The sequence below is a fragment of the Macaca thibetana genome, chromosome 17 (assembly GCF_024542745.1).
Source record: "Macaca thibetana thibetana isolate TM-01 chromosome 17, ASM2454274v1, whole genome shotgun sequence".
Classification (NCBI taxonomy): domain Eukaryota; kingdom Metazoa; phylum Chordata; class Mammalia; order Primates; family Cercopithecidae; genus Macaca; species Macaca thibetana.
In genome coordinates this window covers 17,060,537-17,079,703 of record NC_065594.1, presented here as the reverse complement: position 1 = coordinate 17,079,703, position 19,167 = coordinate 17,060,537, and the positions used below count along the sequence as shown (strand labels likewise).

At 37.4% G+C, this 19,167-nt stretch overlaps 1 long non-coding RNA gene across 1 annotated transcript in view; it reads left to right on the top strand.

Moving 5' to 3' along the window:
• The window catches only part of LOC126940864 (uncharacterized), a 131,825-nt gene extending 115,426 nt beyond the window's left edge, over nucleotides 1–16,399 (top strand). Inside the window, exon 3 of the long non-coding RNA XR_007720946.1 lies at nucleotides 16,313–16,399. This is a non-coding gene — a long non-coding RNA (uncharacterized LOC126940864). The remainder of the gene's footprint in view (nucleotides 1–16,312) is intronic.
• The last annotated feature ends 2,768 nt before the right edge of the window (nucleotides 16,400–19,167 follow it).

Sequence of the window (19,167 nt, the reverse complement as noted above, 5' to 3'; positions counted from 1 at the left end):
TATTCTTACCAGATTTTATGTTAGGCAAGTTTTAAAAATAAGTATTTGAAAACAATGTTCTAGAACAATTAGCCTCCAGAGTCTTTACCTAATCAGACTCCCAAGAAGTGTACATTCCTACCTGACTTAAAAAGATTGGAGGCCGGGCGCGGTGGCTCAAGCCTGTAATCCCAGCACTTTGGGAGGCCGAGACGGGCGGATCACTAGGTCAGGAGATCGAGACCATCCTGGCTAACACGGTGAAACCCCGTCTCTACTAAAAAATACAAAAAACTAGCCGGGCGAGGTGGCGGGCGCCTGTAGTCCCAGCTACTCAGGAGGCTGAGACAGGAGAATGGCCCGAACCCGGGAGGCGGAGCTTGCAGTGAGCTGAGATCCAGCCACTGCACTCCAGCCTGGGCGACAGAGCGAGACTCCGTCTCAAAAAAAGAAAAAAAGATTGGAAAGCTCCATTACCTAATCTTTATGTCATTCGATTTGTCTAGCTACACTTTTTCCCTGGGTGATCTTAACCATTCTCTGGCTTAAATCATACTACATATATAGTCTCAATATGTTGATGACTTTCAAATTCATATGAGTAATGCAGGCCACTTTACTGAGCACCAGGTCATCCTACTGCCTATTCATAATCTTCTCTTGGATGGCTAATATGTTAGTCAGGGTTCTCTAGAGGGACAGAACTAATAGGATGAATGTATATATGAAGGGGAGCTTATTAAGGAGTACTGACTCACACGATCACAAAGTGAAGTCCCATAGTAGGTCATCTGCACGCTGAGGAGCAAGGAAGCCAGTCCGAGTCCCAAAACCTCAAAAGTAGGGAAGCTGACAGTGCAGCCTTCAGTCTGTGGCTGAAGTCCGGAGAGCCCCTGGCAAATCACTGGTGTAGGTCCAAGAGTCCAAAACCTGAAGAACTTAGAGTCTGATGTTCGAGAGCAGGAAGCATCCAGCACAGAAAGCAAGATGAAGACTGGAAGACAGCATGTCTGCTCATTCCACTTTCTTCTGCCTGCTTTATTCTAGCCGCGTTGACAGCTGATTAGATGACGCCCACCTAGATTGAGAATGAGTCTGCCTCTCCCAGTCCACTGACTCAAACGTTAATCTCCTTTAGCAACACCCTCACAGACACACCCAGGATTAATACTTTTCATCCTCCAATCCGATCAAGTTGACACTCAATATTAACCATCACAGCGATAATTGCCTCACAATATCTTTAACTTTCTCCATCTTATGTAACACATCCAAAGAGAGCAGCTCTTGCCCACAGAGTAGCCCAGGTAGCATTTCAAAAGGGAAACCAAATTGTGTCATTGCTCTACTTAAAACTTTCTAATATCATAACACTTAGAATAAGTTCAAACCCTACTTGTAATCTACAGACATGTAAGGTACGCACGAATCCTTCCTGCAGGGGTGTTTTGCTGGTCAATATGCTATTTCTTGGCTTTAGACCCACTCTTTTATATTCTGCCTTATAAAGCTGGGGATAGGACTATGCTAATTACATTACTATTTTGCTGGCTGAACTGGTAGTTTAGTAGAATAGTCATTTAAGACACCATTATGACAAAAGTTGGGAAACAGTACTTTGAAACAATGGTTTCTGTCATGTAGAGTGCAATTTACAAACCTCCTAAAGCACTCATTTTCAAACCGCTTTCTGAAGATGCCTTCTTGTCTGTGTAAGCACCTTGGTAGCTACAACAATGGTAAAGAGAGTAACCAACACATGGGGCTTTATGAGTCTACAGAGAAGATTTGTTCTTGTCTTAAAAGTGACCAATTTATTTCCCCCATAGCCAGAATATGAGGTTCTGGAAATCAAGAAAGGGAAATCAAGAAAACAATGGTAAAGAGAGTAACCAACAGATGGGGCTTTACGGCTTTATGAGTCTACAGAGAAGATTTGTTCTTGTCTTAAAAGTGACCAATTTATTTCCCCCATAGCCAGAATATGAGGTTCTGGAAATCAAGAAAGGGAAATGGAAGGGTTGACCCTTATTAATCTCCCTAACAACCTATTCACAGAATTTTTTGGTTTCTGTTTCCACAGCTTTGAAAGCTGTTGATTTGCAGGTCCTACTTGCCAAGAGAGGAATATTTCCATCAAGGAATCCAACAGGGATTCCACTGAATTGGAAGTTGAGACTGCTTCCTAGCCATTTGGTTCTCCACATGACATTGAGCCAATATATAAAGAACTGCGTTAACATACTGGTTGAGGTGACTGATCCTAACTACCAAGGAGAAATTGGGCTGCTTTTAAGTAATGTGTAATAGAATAGAGGACCTATGCATTCTCTGGGGTGGGTGCCTTTTGCTACTTCTTGTCATGTAGCAATAAGAAAAGGCATAATCAATCATTGTGGAATCAGACAGTTCGAAAATGAAGGTTTGAGTCACTTCACAAGATAAAGAATCTTAGGAAAAGCTGAGGTCCCCACTGAGGTAAAGAAATCATGGAATGGGTAGTGCAGATGGAAATAGAAGTAGAAATTGAAATTATTCATCTCATTTAGAGACTCATGATTAGTTATAGGAATGAAGGCAGTATCAGTTATGAATAGTTTCTTGTAGTATTATGTATATACTTTTGTTTTTATTAATGAATATGATATTTCTTTTCTCTCCCTTCTGCCATTTATTATCATAAATAGAGTTGTTCTAGTGGTTAACATTATAATTTTGTGTTTAGTTTCAGAACATTCAGGTGGGACTGTTACTGAATTTGGGGAATAATTCACACCTTCCAGACACATACCTTGTGACTATCATCTAGCAATGAGCGAAATGACCTGGGACTTTGGGTCTCCCCCTTAGGAGGAGAGGGTGAATATGTCTTAATGTGTTCAAAGAATAATTATTAGGAGAAATTGTTGGTTGAAAGTATACATTTGTTACTGCCATATAGAACTTTGGATATATTTAGATGGGATACTGACTAGCCAAAGAGGTGGATGCTACTGCTTACTAAGCTATTGTCTCGGCTCTACACCTGCCTTCCCCAGGTTGGGTGCTCCAGAAGCAGACACTGAGACTGAATGTAACAAGCAGGGCATATTAGAAACACTGGTAGAAGGAAGGGTGGGAGGCAGGACTGGTACGATGGAGAAGTTGAGCCGCAATAATTATGACACAGAAATGATCAAACTCTGCCTACAGCCCTGTGGAGCTCTGAGTTGTATAGAGCTCATCACAGTTGTCTCACAGTAAGCCAAAATGGTGAGACCTTTATAAGCTGGTGAACAGTCATCAGATATAAGTTATCCAGGAATGGCCATGTTCTTGAATGAAGCAGCTTTCAGCAGCCAAGTTCAGCTCTGAAGGAACTACAGATGAGACTGCTCATAACACTCCAAGCTGCTGGTCTGAGCAGTGTGGCCACATCACCCTCCACTACCTTTATACTCAGTTTGTGAAGCTGGGGCTAGAAAACCATGTGTTTTTCCTTGTCATATGGTTTCCCGTTATGTTCTAATGAAGAGAACTAGAGGGAGACTTTAAGAGAGAAGGAACTTATGCCTTTCTTATGCCTTTCTTTCTTTTCTTTTCTTTTTTTTTCTTGAGATGGAGTCTCACCCTGTTGCCCAGGCTGGAGTGCAATGGCATGATCTTGGCTCACTGCAACCTGTGCCTCCCAGGTTCAAGTGATTCTCCTGCCTCAGCCTCCCAAGTAGCTGGGATTATAGGTGTGCCACCACGCCCAGCTAATTTTTTGTATCTTTAGTAGAGATGGGGTTTCACCATGTTGGCCAGGGTGGTCACGAACTCCTCACCTCATGATCTGCCTGCCTCGGCCTCCCAAAGTGTTGGGATTACAGGTGTGAGCCACTGAGCCCGGCCTCTTATGCCTTTCTTTTCTTTTTGTGTGTGTGTATTTTGAGACAGAGTCTCGCTCTGTCACCTAGGCTGGAGGGCAGTGGCGTGGTATTGGCTCACTGCAACCTCTACCTCCTGGTCCAAGGGATTCCCCTGCCACAGCCTCCAAAGTAGCTGGGACTACAGGCACGTACCACCACATCCAGCTAAATTTTTGTGTGTATTTTAATAGAGGCAGGGTTTCATCATGTTGGTCAGGATGGTCTCGATCTCCTGACCTCATGATCTGCCTGCCTCGCCCTCCCAAAGTGCTGGGATTACAGGCCTGAGCCACCGTGCCCGGCCCTCTTGTGCCTTTCTTATTGTGCTTGCTGTTTTCAGCAAATTTAGCACCATCTAGCCAAACTTTGCCTCAGCAAATCAAGCTGTGTCGTGGTATAGACTAATTCCTAGGTTTATGATAGGAAGCAGAGAAATGCAAATATTTTCAGTCTAGCTGCTAGCAGTTACTAGTCATAAAAAGGTAGTAACAAAGTTTCAGTAAAAGCCTATAAAACTATTTCAAGACTTTTAATACTAATCCTGTGTGAAAGAATAATATACAGACCTAAGTCAGTTAATATCTCAAATCAAGATAAATCCTTGGACATGTTAGATTACTTTATTTTTGTTTGAAAGACAACTACATTATTTCTCCTTGATTTTTATCTCAGACCGGAATATAATAAAAGCATAACATTAAGCTTATGTGAGACGAGTTAATTTTCTCATAGAAAGCTTAATTAATTTTAACTTCAATTTTTCCCTACACTAGTTTAGTGGTCAGGTATGTTATTATTACTTCCATTAAATGTAACCGATGTCACTTGTTGATTACCTCTAATATTTCAAAATTAATTAAGAGTCTTAGAAATTGTTTTATGCTGGCATTAAGTAACAACACAGTTTGCTTTAAATTAATTTATAAAATACAGAAATAATCCGATAATGAAGGAAATACATGTGCTTACCTCCAAAGACAATTAATAATTACATTGAATTAATTTTGCAATTTAATAGTATAATTATTAGTTAACCAATTTATTACTTAATTTCTTGTGGCATAAAATTATCAAAATCTACGACAAGCAGTGAAGGATCTTTCTATTTCATTATGTACTATTTTCTGTGCCACTTGGTTCAGAGAACTGTTGCACTATCTATAATTCTCAAGTTAGTAGGTCATAATTATGCAAACCAGAATAAATTCTTTCAATAATATGCCGTTCCAGCTGATCTCTCTAATTTTGTTAAAAGAATCATATGGCAAACTAGAGATATTCCAATTTAGGCAGCAAAGAAATAAAATGTTCAGAATAATTTCCCACTTGGGCACCATGGTGGCCTTTAAGGTGGTCCACTTGAGTCTTACCTTTCAGTGGGCACTCTTCTATGTAATGCCTTCCCCTTGTGTGTGGGTGGGACCTTTGACTTCTTTATAAGCAGTAGATTGTGGCAAAGGTAATGGAATGTGTGATTAAGTGTGCTTGAATACATATAGTGCTTACCTTGCTGGAGCTGCACTAGCTCTCTCTTTCTCCCCGTGCACTCTCTCTCTGTCTCTCTCCGTCTCTCTCCTTTGCTGACTTTGAAGAAGCAAGCTTGCATAAATCCTACAAATATCCACAAGGAAATAAACACTACAAACAACCAGAGGGAACTGGGAAACAGATCTTTCCCCAGTTGAGCCTGTAATGAAATCTCATCCTGGCTGGCTCTTTGACTCCAGCCTCCTCAAGCACAGGAGCCACCAGATACAGATGAGTTGCACCTAGACTCTTGGTCCACAAAAACTGTGAGATAATAAATATGTTTTGTTTTAAGTCATTAAGTTTGTGGTAATTTGTTATTCAGCATAGAAAATAATACAAGCATTATGTAAGTGATCTTAATAGATTATGTCTTGTGGTTTCTCACAAGCTTAATACATCATCAGGGACATTTACAGATGATGACTCTAGAAACTGAGATTTAAATCAGTACTTTTTGCAATAGGTTAAACGGAGACATCACAACTCATTTAACAAGGACCCTAAATTTGAATTTTGCTAATTCTGATATTTATACATAAGTCAATTTCTTAATAGTCTTGCTAGTGGAATCTAGGATTATTATACAACAAAGAGGAATGATAGCAATTGATGTTAGAAACATAACTATATGGGATGATGGCCAGATATTATATTGAGTGTTTTCACAACCTTTTTTAAAAAATTATTTTACATAGATTCAGTACCAATCAGTCTTCTTTTCTGCCAGGATATAAATGGGCAAAACAGCTCTGCAACCAAGGCAATATTAGCTATGTTATATTTAAAAATATATCTTATTTAATTGGGTATAATTGTCCTGCTGTTGAGAAACAGGTGTCATACTTTGAATGCAGAAATGATGACTATGACACAACAGTCTGTTAGTAGCACAGTGCTTATGAAGTCACAGCAGTTTTGATGGTGAATTCTGTGGCCTTAGAGAAATTAGGAATACCTGCACATTATTGGTACTGCACACAAAAATCTCATGGAGATACATTTTCTGTTCTTGTTTTTTATCTCCAGTTCTTGATGCATTACTAAAGAGAGGTTTAATAAAACTGTGAAACATTACAGGCCAGAGAGAAAGCAACCTGTGTTTCTTATGCTTATCTTCAGATTGTAGTTAACATTATTGCCTTAGCATTTGTGCCACTCTATATGACTTTTGATTAACCCTACAAGGAAGTTTGAATGTATTTATTACACTTTTTGAGAGATATTTGTAGATATATCAAAATATAAATAATATAAGTGCTCAACTTCATGGATTCACAATAAATATTGTCATTTAAAGTTATTTGACTTGGAATTTACCTGAAAAGTCTTTCCTAAAATTGAAAACTTAGTTAAAGAAATACAATCATTGAAAATATAGATCTTGCTTTTAACCATGGTTGCTATTTTATTGTAATTTCACTGTCTCTAAGAATTTTAGTAAGCTTTTTACTAAGCAACACATTCGATGCATTTCTTTTATTTTTATTTTTATTTTTATTTATTATTATTATTGCACTTTAAGTTCTAGGGTACATGTGCATAACGTGCAGGTTTGTTACATATGTATACTTGTGCCGTGTTGCTGTGCTGCACCCATCAACTCGTCAGCACCCATCAACTCGTCATTTACATCAGGTATAACTCCCAGTGCAATCCCTCCCTCCTCCCCCCTCCCCGTGATAGGCCCCGGTGTGTGATGTTCCCCTTCCTGTGTCCAAGTGATCTCACTGTTCAGTTCCCACCTATGAGTGAGAACATGCAGTGTTTGGTTTTCTGTTCTTGTGATAGTTTGCTAAGAATGATGGTTTCCAGCTGCATCCATGTCCCTACAAAGGACACAAACTCATCCTTTTTTATGGCTGCATAGTATTCCATGGTGTATATGTGCCACATTTTCTTCATCCAGTCTGTCACTGATGGACATTTGGGTTGATTCCAAGTCTTTGCTATTGTGAATAGTGCCACAATAAACATATGTGTGCATGTGTCTTTATAGCAGCATGATTTAGAATCCTTTGGGTATATACCCAGTAATGGGATGGCTGGGTCCTATGGTACATCTAGTTCTAGATCCTTGAGGAATCGCCATACTGTTTTCCATAATGGTTGAACCAGTTTACAATCCCACCAACAGTGTAAAAGTGTTCCTATTTCTCCACATCCTCTCCAGCACCTGTTGTTTCCTGACTCTTTAATGATCGCCATTCTAACTGGTGTGAGATGGTATCTCATTGTGGTTTTGATTTGCATTTCTCTGATGGCCAGTGATGATGAGCATTTTTTCATGTGTCTGTTGGCTGTATGAATGTCTTCTTTTGAGAAATGTCTGTTCATATCCTTTGCCCACTTTTTGATGGGGTTGTTTGTTTTTTTCTTGTAAATTTGTTTGAGTTCTTTGTAGGTTCTGGATATTAGCCCTTTGTCAGATGAGTAGATTGCAAACATTTTCTCCCATTCTGTAGGTTGCCTGTTCACTCTGATGGTAGTTTCTTTTGCTGTGCAGAAGCTCTTTAGTTTAATGAGATCCCATTTGTCAATTTTGGCTTTTGCTGCTGTTGCTTTTGGTGTTTTAGACATGAAGTCTTTGCCCATGCCTATGTCCTGAATGGTACTACCTAGGTTTTCCTCTAGGGTTTTTATGGTATTAGGTCTAACATTTAAGTCTCTAATCCATCTTGAATTAATTTTCGTATAAGGAGTAAGGAAAGGATCCAGTTTCAGCTTTCTACTTATGGCTAGCCTATTTTCCCAGCACCATTTATTAAATAGGGAATCCTTTCCCCATTTCTTGTTTCTCTCAGGTTTGTCAAAGATCAGATGGCTGTAGCTGTGTGGTATTATTTCTGAGGACCTGTTCTGTTCCATTGGTCTATATCTCTGTTTTGGTACAAGTACCATGCTGTTTTGGTTACTGTAGCCTTGTAGTATAGTTTGAAGTCAGGTAGCGTGATGCCTCCAGCTTTCTTCTTTTGACTTAGGATTGTCTTGGAGATGCGGGCTCTTTTTTGGTTCCATATGACCTTTGACCCTGAAGGAAGCACTAAACATGGAAAGGAACAACCGGTACCAGCCATTGCAAAAACATGCCAAAATGTAAAGACCATCTAGGCTAGGAAGAAACTGCATCAACTAACGAGCAAAATAACCAGTTAATATCATAATGGCAGGATCAAGTTCACACATAACAATATTAACCTTAAATGTAAATGGACTAAATGCTCCAATTAAAAGACACAGACTGGCAAACTGGATAAAGAGTCAAGACCCATCAGTCTGCTGTATTCAGGAGACCCATCTCACACGCAGAGACATACATAGGCTCAAAATAAAGGGATGGAGGAAGATTGACCAAGCAAATGGAGAACAAAAAAAAGCAGGGGTTGCAATACTAGTCTCTGATAAAACAGACTTTAAACCATCAAAGATCAAAAGAGACAAAGAAGGCCATTACATAATGGTAAAAGGATCAATTCAACAGGAAGAGCTAACTATCCTAAATATATATGCACCCAATACAGGAGCACCCAGATTCATAAAGCAAGTCCTTAGAGACTTACAAAGAGACTTAGACTCCCATACAATAATAATGGGAGACTTCAACACTCCACTGTCAACATTAGACAGATCAACGAGACAGAAAGTTAACAAGGATATCCAGGAATTGAACTCATCTCTGCAGCAAGCAGACCTAATAGACATCTATAGAACTCTCCACCCCAAATCAACAGAATATATATTCTTCTCAGCACCACATCGCACTTATTCCAAAACTGACCACATAATTGGAAGTAAAGCACTCCTCAGCAAATGTACAAGAACAGAAATTATAACAAACTGTCTCTCAGACCACAGTGCAATCAAACTAGAACTCAGGACTAAGAAACTCAATCAAAACCGCTCAACTACATGGAAACTGAACAACCTGCTCCTGCATGACTACTGGGTACATAACAAAATGAAGGTAGAAATATCGATGCATTTCTTAACACAAAATTGTAATGAGAATGATCAACAGTGAGGAATGGAGAAAAGTTATATTACATGTTTGACAACATTCTAAAAGATACTGAAGAGGTGTTAGTTGATCTTTATTTGATATATATCTCTATTAACTGACCTTCCTTTGATACATTTGGCACCTTTGGGCTTATTGACTCTTTAATAGGGTGAGTAACATCTAAAATTGAGAAGCTTATTATGTACTTCTCAACCATGTTGCTCATTGTTTCTGATTCCTTTCAACTCTATATGTCAGAGATTATTAGGAAGGTATTTTGTTGCTTTTAATTTTTATTAGGAGGTGGTATCTGTAAAAGAGATCACCAAATATTATAAATATATTGCACAGATATCTGAACATAACAAGGTAAATTATTTGCTTTTCAAGAAAATATTTTTATTTTTAATGTAAATTTTATTTATTTATTTACATTTTTATTTTAAATGTTTATGGGTACATAGCAGGTGTATATATAGTGGGGTCAAGAAAAAATTTTTAAAAATTTCTTGAAAGTATTTGGCAAGAAAAGCATTGATATCCAAACACATAAGCAAAAACCAAGTTTTTCTTTGTAAACTTAAAGTAAAACAAATGAATACGCTCCTAGGATTTCTGAGGGAAAAATATAGTGAACATAAAAATTCATATCTAGGTAAGCATCTAATTCGTGTTGAAATTGAATGGAAAATTATCAGATATCCAACAGCCTTTCTACATATGTACTTTGTTGAAAATGTATTACTTAAAGAAGTACTCTAGTCAACCAAAAATTCTCAAAAAAATTTCAATACAAATAGGAAATGCTTATTTAACAAATGGAAGTGATAAAACAAACCAGGAAAACAGTGTTAAGTCTAACTTACTATTACTAATATAATTGTTTAAATGTTAAAATATAAAACAATTCCTTAGGAAAAAATGCATATAAAGTGAAATTATGCCATGGCTGAATTGATTAATAGCTTATAAATATAACATTCAGATATTGTGTGGAGGAAATATGACAAAAATATCTTGATGAAAGGTAACTAAAAATACACAATTTATTCTTATCAAAATAAAGATGAAATAAACATGATAAAGAATAAAATACAAAACAAGTATGGTAAATCCTAAATATTTTATATGGTTTAGAAATAAATAAGTGAAATATCTAAAAAGTAACAAAGAATATTAGTTGAATATTTACAGAAGAAACAATAATGGAGTTTGAATAAAAAGAAATGTTCACTAAGATTTACAGAGAATTATAAAATCAGAATATAAATTGGGTTTTGCCTGAAAAAGTTGTTTTTATTTATTTTTTATTATTATTATGTTTCTTTTTCTTCATAGTAGCAGTTCCCACTATAAAAAAGTTGCTTTTTAAAAACTATTATTTAAAAACTACACAATAATGATATTGTCATGTCTCAGCCAGGAAACCCTTCCTGGAAACAACAGTTATAAAATATAACAAAATATTTACTGTAAAACTATTTAAGGACACTGACTGATAAGTGACTAAAGCTGGAATAAACTGCAGGAAAGGTTACTCCCAAAAGGCAGCAACTGTGAGAGGTAAGAATTGCAAGTTCCTGCTTACAAAAAATATTAGAGCACTCCCCATCTTTTCTATTTCCGGTAACAGAGAACAGCAGCATTACTGCATTGAGGTAGTGGGGAACTGAGAACATCTTCAGCAGAGTTGAAAATCAGGGTGGGCTCATGGAATTGAGAGCCATAGAAAAAGACATAAAATTGGCTCTGGATCCATTTTGTAAGCAGCCTTTTATTTTTTTTCTCTATATGTAATCAGACAGTCTTACTCCTTTAATTGAGACAGTTCATTTACATTTATTCTACTTAAAAATGTATTTTGGTTGAAAACTACCATTCTATAATTTGTTTCAATCAACCTGCATGTTTTATGGCACTTCCCTTTCCTTTTGTAGCTTTTGTATTAATAAAATCTTTCTGTTTAACCTCTGATATATAGACCTCTTACATAATGCTATTATATGACCTTGCTGAATACACACACCATACACACACATGCACACACCATACACACACATACACACACATACACACAAACACTCTTTAACTGTACTTTCAGAAGTTACTGATGAGATTAAAACATGTATTCTTGAGTTACACAGTCTAATTAAAACAATTACTTTTACAACTTCCCCACTTATGTTCAGACGTTAGAATAACTTCATTTATCCCTTCCAGACTTATTTTTGTCATGCATATTAATTCCAAAATGTTTTAACTTTTACATTATTTTATATTTATCTATATGTGCCAACATATTTGTCTTTTCCAGTATTCTTCATTCCATTCTGCAATACTGTTTGTGACTGAAATCATTTTTCTTCAGTCTGAAAAAAGTCCTTACAAGATTGTCTTTATGATTATATGCTGGCAATAAGTTTACGTTTGGTTGAGATATATATTTTTGTTTTCATGTATGGAGCATACTTTTGGTAGAAAATGAATTATAGATTGGCAGTTATTCTCCTTCAGCGCTTTCATAGTATTATTTGCTTTCCGTCTTTGATATTTGGTGTTTGAAATCATTTCAGTCTCGTGGGGTTTTTTTTTTTTTTTTTTTTTTTTGAGACAGAGTCTCCCTGAGTCGCCCAGGTTGGAGTGCAGTGGCACGATCTCGGCTCACTGCAAGCTCCACTTCCAAGGTTCACGCCATTCTCCTGCCTCAGCCTCCCTAGTAGCTGGGACTACAGGTGCGCGCCACTACGCCCGGCTAATTTTCTTTGTATTTTTAGTAGAGACGGGGGTTTCACCGTGTTAGCCAGGATGGTCTCGATCTCCTGACCTCGTGATCCACCCGTCTCGGCCTCCCAAAGTGCTGGGATTACAGGCGTGAGCCACCATACCTGGCCTCCTCATTTTTTAAAAAATCAATTTAACTATGACTTACCTTGGTGGGCTATCTTTATATTTATTTGATTTGGGATTTCTAGAGCTTCTTCAAATAAATGGTTGATTTATTTCAACCATTTAAGAAAATTTCTAGCCATTATTTTTCCATTGATTGCTTTTGTCCCCTTGTCTTGCTCCTCTCCATGTGGTACCCCCATTGCATGTGTGTTAGAATTTTTGACTGGATTCTATACATCCTTTCTGCGTTTTTCATCATTTTTCATCCTTTACTCACATCGTACTTCAGTTTTGACATTTTCTATTAATCTGTTTTTCAGTTTACTAATTTTGTCTTCTTTCATACCTAATTTCTAATCATCTATTGAACTCATATATAACTTAACTTGAAATGCACTATATATTTCTAAAACTTCCTATTGATTCTTACAAGTTTACTTCTCTGGTGAAAGCCTCTATTTTTTTCATCAATTTGTCCTATCGCCCCCATAATTGTATTAAAATTTTAATCATGTTAATCAATCGTAAAATACCAATTTTAAATACCTTATCTACTAACTTCAATATTTTGATCAACTCTGGATCTATTTTACGTCTTTTTTTTTTTCTGGTTTCTGTTATATGATGGTCCTCTTTCTTGGAATGCTTGGTAATTGTTTATTGACTGCTTGACACAGTCAGTAAGAATTGTAGAGAGACTTTATAATTTTAGCTTCCACTGAAGAGATGATTCACCCATTCCACAACTTGGCAGATACAGAGGGGTATAGGGAGGCTGATTACCTTCATCTCATCAGGGCTGAGCTGTGTCTACACTGGGCTGTGGTTTGAGTAAGGCTCTGGCCACGTACACTTCACTCTTGGCCCCAGAGTTCAGCAGCAACTCTTCCTTGATTTTTATCTTTACCAAGTACTCCCAGGAGAGAGTTTGACTACAGAGTGTCAACTTAGCTCTCCCTAAACAACGTTCAATCCAATCTGTGTTATTTGTCCCCTCTTACTGGTACCTCTTTGTTTATAACACAGGAATTCTGTAAGAAATATTCTGATATGTTCACCACATGCTTTCAGGTCAATTTCTTGGCTTTCCATTTCATACCACTTCAAATGTGGACAGACAAATGTCTTGAAAAGAACACCAACCATTGAAGCCCCTCAAGTCTCAATCCTTCCTTCCTTCATTTTCCTACTGCTCCTTCTAGCTGCCAAGGACTTTGCTGGCTTCCTGCTCCCCACAAGTTGCCCTGTCCCATAGGCCCAGATTCTCACTTACCCAGGACTTGCGACTTCAGAAGAAAAGCAGTCACAGATGATCACCTCACCTATGAGAGGTTCTATCTACTCTAAAATTTTAGTGCCTGTAGTTATTGTTGTTTCTGAAGCCCCCTGATTCCTTTAAACATATTTTTAAAACAAATTTTTATGAACTTTTCTGGTTTTTATAGCAACATTGTTCTGCCACAAATTGCCCTATCCTACCCAGATAGAGAAGTCTCTCATTTATGTTTTAAAGTTTCATAAATGAAATATAAGTATATTAATATTATACAACTATAAATATAGTAAGGATAAGGAAATAAAATTATCACACAGAATAAATTTGATTTTGAAGTGTGAGAATGAAAAAATGATTTCATATGAGATTGTGACATATGGATGGATGTGGCAGAAGGAGAAACAGGCATAAGGAACTAGTATCTAGAAACCCTTAAAATACATAAGGCATTGTTACTATCCTACAAACATTATAAGCATTATCTCTAATAAGTTAATATATATTCTGATTATCCTCAAAACAAACATAATAAAAGAAAATGTATTTTTGTTGCCTTTGAAAATTTTTTCTTAAGGGAGTCTGCTCACACACTGGGCTGTGGGGCACAGATACAAACCACATATTGTATATTTTCACGAGTTACTCATGATTATCAAGTTGGGATTAGAATTGTCCAGAGATGACACATTCTATGCCAAAAGAATATTCTTTTGCAATATTTTAGGACTTTCTTCAGAAACCTCCTTTCACATTTCAATAAGGAAGAGAATCTGAAAAGGAGCAAACATGCAATGTTTTTTCTTATGTATATATACCTAAAGTTTGTATGTATTTTACATTTTTAGTATGTGCATAAAAGACAGTAGAGAAATGTAAGAAATACACATCACACATTTAATTTACAGTAACTGTTCAGCTCTGTTGTTGTCTTTTTTGTGCTCACCTTTTTTGAATTGGCTTCATAGACTCTCTCACAAAGTCACTTTACTTTCATATTTTGCACCAATTAATTATCTTCAAGATTCCCCTCAAAGATGGGAACCAGCAAGAATGCTTCCTGGGACTAAACCAGCAAGAGTGCTTCCTGAAACTTAAAAGAAGTTTTATGCGTATTTTAAAGCAACGTAGACATTTCTACAAATATTCCCATCCATGTTGCAGTATATAAACCAGATTCAAAGCACAATTAAAGAGTTTTTTTATTTAAGCATAAATGTCTTTCTTGTAATATGAGTCATTGAGGGTCACATCCGAGTATAGCCCCACATGAAGAATTGAAAAACTCTCATTCGTAAGTTGGCATAAACTGGGAAATAAGTTGGTGAATATAGGACTATGTCAAAGTATCCTTTTAGTTCTGTGATTCTGATAGTTTTAGAATTCCGGGAGCAGAAAGAATACATTTTTCTCTCAGTCTGTTTACTGTGTATTGGGGTTATGAGCAAGGAGCTTCCCTTCCATTATCACAGCAGACTCCTATGGAATTCTTTATGCTTTTTTTTCAGGGAAAATGGATTTGAGGGACATTTTGAATGGTGCATCACAGATGAACAAATGTTGTTTGTGGTTGAACGTTACATTACAGATGACAAAACAAAATTACACTTATTTTAATATGTGCATACAGATGGTCTATTTTTAGACACCAGGAGATTGGGGAGGAAATAAGGATATAAAATAAAAGGTGTAATCACTGATAAAAATATTTATTGATGTATTTTAAAGTTTCAGTGGGATGATTTTTCAAAAATATATAAATCACCAAATTGTCAAAATTAGCAGAAAATCTGGCAATCATACCTAAGAGAGATGTTTAGAAAGTTTATAAACAACTAACCACGGGGATCAAATCATAGTTAAAATTTGACACAAATATTGAAGGAGGAGGGAAATGACACAAATCCCAATGTCATTAATATTGAACTTCGTTCACTACAAAAGGTGGGTAAATGGTTATTTCCTCTCATCCAGTGTCTTCCTGCACTAAAATTACTTCGTTCCCTTCCCCTTCCCCTTCCCCTTCCCCTTCCCGTTCCCTTCCCTTTCCTTTCGACGGAGTCTCACTCTGTTGCCCAGGCTGGAGTGCAGTAGCGCTATCTCAGCTCACTGCAGCCTCCACCTCCCGGGTTCAAGCGATTCCCCTGTCTCAGCCTCCAGAGTAGCTGGGATTACAGGCATGCACCACCACACCCAGCTAATTTTTGTATTTTAGTAGACACAGGGTTTCACCATGTTGGCCAGGCTGGTCTCGAATTCCTGACCTCAGATAATCTGCCCGCCTCGGCCACCTGCTAGGATTATAGGAGTGAGCCACCGTGCCTAGCCTAAAGTTACTTTTCTTACATTCTGTCTTTTTAAATTTTTTGCCCTTTTATTAATTTTTTTAACTAATAGCTGCTTTCATGTAGTTTGGCAATTGTATTATATTTGGAACTGTTATATATATATTTCTTTTCTGGAAAATGGGAAATCGTACACACCCTTCCCTCATATCTTCCTAAAGCAGCTATGAGTCGAAACCCATTTTGTAGTGCTGGTGATCTTAAAGTATATTTAAAGGATGTATAACACACTATGTAATATCTATGATGGTAAAACCTGAAGAAAACTAGAACTTACTCTATTTGTGATTGGTCTAAAATATTAAATAAAACATGAATGAGGAAGGTACAGTATATCAAGAAGTTAGTTTCGAAAAAAAAAAAGTTTAGTTGAACTGAAGAATTAATTACAGTTTTCTTCTCATTCCAGATGCACAGTCTTCGGGTGCTGCCCAGTAGCAGAGTAACTGTTTGATCTTTTTAACCCAAGTTCATCCTCTCAGACACGTTAGCCCTTTTGAGGTATCCTATAAAATACTGAGGTATGTGAAATAATATTTCTTTTTAAGTACTACTTAGATTTTATTTCTTCCTAAACTTCTTCCCTAACTACTTTCATCAGATGGATTATAAACGGTTTCTACTAAAAATCACTCAGCAACTTTACATAGATAGCTGTGCCACATTAACTGATAGTACTCAGTGCAGAAATCAATCACATCCACCTCTGCTGGCTGTGACATTTTCTACAACTAATCTAAAAGACTTCCTGTTATCTACTACCTTTAATTAAATTTTCTATCAAAGGCAACCTTTTGCATACGAATTACTTTTTTGTTAATATTGTATCTTTTTGTAATGTTTTTGAAGACATTTTAAGAAAGAGTAATCCAAATTTAAGCTAAAATTCCAAAGCATGTATTAATTCCAATGAATATAATTCAACAGGGGTATGAATTGATGGAGAGAAAATCTTCCATTTGGCCTCAGTGTTAAGGCTTGGGTTCTTGCCCTTGTTTGTAAGGCGACTTAAATTTCTGCTTCCAGTCCTGTTCAGTACCCCATAAAGCACTTTTGTATGAATGAGAAAAAAACCATTGCTTCTGGCAACTGCAACATAATGGGCATGTAGCTTGACAAGCATATTACAGGCTGCATTTCAGACTCCGCTTACCCTCTCCATCAGGCACCATCCTGCAGGGCTGTTGTACGCAGTGAACTGATTTGGAACCAATGACATGCTCATCTGATAAAAAGCACAACAGTTAATCTAGTTACAGGTGAGAACTCAAGCAGCTTCACTCCAAGTGCTGATTCTTCTGCCTCAGAATTTCCTTAGTTTTCCTTAATTCAAAGTAGAATTAAGTAGGTTTCATAGGACAGATTCTCCTGAGGCATCAGCTTCCACATAACCAAACTAAGAATTGCATTGGAATATGGACATCTGATGAGGTCATTTGATAAGCTGATCCCTAGATACAGTCCCTGTACCTCTAACTTCCAGCTAAATAGAGAAGACCGTCCTGAATGGCCCACCATTCTCTGGGATTCTAACTGCATTGATCACATCAGGGTTCACATGGATATTTACCTTAGGCAGTGCAGTATTTCCAAGACTTCCAGAGGATCCATCTGTACGTGGACTCTTATTCTTTCCTACCTTATTAAAACCCTTCGCCTGTGTCATCTCAAACTTCAGTTTTCTCACCCTAAAACTCTCCTACATCCTCCAACTCTGCCGTGAGCGTTCTCTATGTTTTGAAAACCTCCTGCCCCACAAATGAGTGTACTTTCCCTTCACACTCTTCAAGTCGAGATTTATGATTTTTCACTTTCTGTACCTCAAGGTCTTGATGAGGTTAAATACATTCTATTTATTTAATGTGACTTGAGACTCTAATTATTAAATGTGACTTTATTCTTTCTCATACTGCCCCTTCAAGCCCATTCTCTCAAGTTGTTCTTGCCTGTGTCTTGGTAAAAATCACAGGACCCATAGATTTTCCTGGTGATTCTCAGTTACTTTTAGGTAGTACAATGTCCATTGTAGTTTAATGATCACATAAATGTAAAACTTCCCTTCTTTCCTGGTTTGTGACTACAAACTGTAGGTGAAAGGGAGCTATAGTTGGCTTCTTCCTAATTATTGCATCAACTCTGTCACTGCATGTCACCACCTGCTGTTTGGAGCCCCTCCAGGGTCCTAGTGGAAGAAAGGAGAAGTGATAAGGGAAAGAAAAGCTGTTACTTGTCTGTGCATGTATAATTTAGCATGTTGCATTCTGTTCATCAGGTGACAAAACTCTCACTCTTTCTCCTGTTGGAGCTTTGGTGGGTTCTCAGGAGATGATTCCTGGGTATCTCTCAATTATATTATTTTCAACCTGGGAAATTCTGCATCTGACTGGCCATGTACAACTCTGGTTTACCCCCCTTGTTTTTCTTAAATGTTTGCATCTTCTGGGTCATTTCACATTTCCAGGTAGGCCTCTTGAATGAAGCTTTCTCAAGACTACTTAATTTTGGTTCTTGGATAAGATCCATGTCTGGCCACAGGAAATTTCCATATATTCTGGCACCCTCTAAAGTCTTAGACTGGGCTCATCAATTAGTAGCCCTGTTTGCCCAGGAGACTTACCCATTTTCATAGCTGAAAGTCCCATCTCCTGGAAACTCCCTTAGCCCTGGGAAAACCAAACCTCTTGGTCATTGTGCCTTGAGGTACAGAAAAATTATCCCTTCTCTGATGCCAGTAGGGCCAGCTATTACCAAGCCATCTCACATTTAAATTCTAATAGGTAGGAGGCAGATACCTGTTCTTATAATATTCAAAGTCTAAAAACTAATGCTAAGCTCCCTCTAAGTTCTTTCTGAAGATGTTTCATTTGACTTAATGAAGAGGAGGCATCCACTTCTTCCCCTCACCAAGGAAGTGGGGGACAGAATACTCAGCTCATGAAGCAAAGGTCTCCCGGAGAGTAGATGATGGGCTAATGCTAGTGCAACCTGTTTCTCAGTCTTACAGATAACTTGTACACATGGTCTAGCAACTTGCTTTAGAATATGGGGTTACTTGAATCAGCTGTGTTGCTGCGGACTTTTGAGATCTTTAACCAAGATGCTGAGTCAATAAGAATAATATTTAATATCATATTTCTAGACCTAAACATGAAGTTAGTGTTCTCTGTTCCTTTAAGTCTATCTCTTCTTCCTTCAAGATTAACAGTAACTTTGAAATGTCTGACATCAGATTAGCCACTTGATCATCTTCTTTGTTGCTTTTAA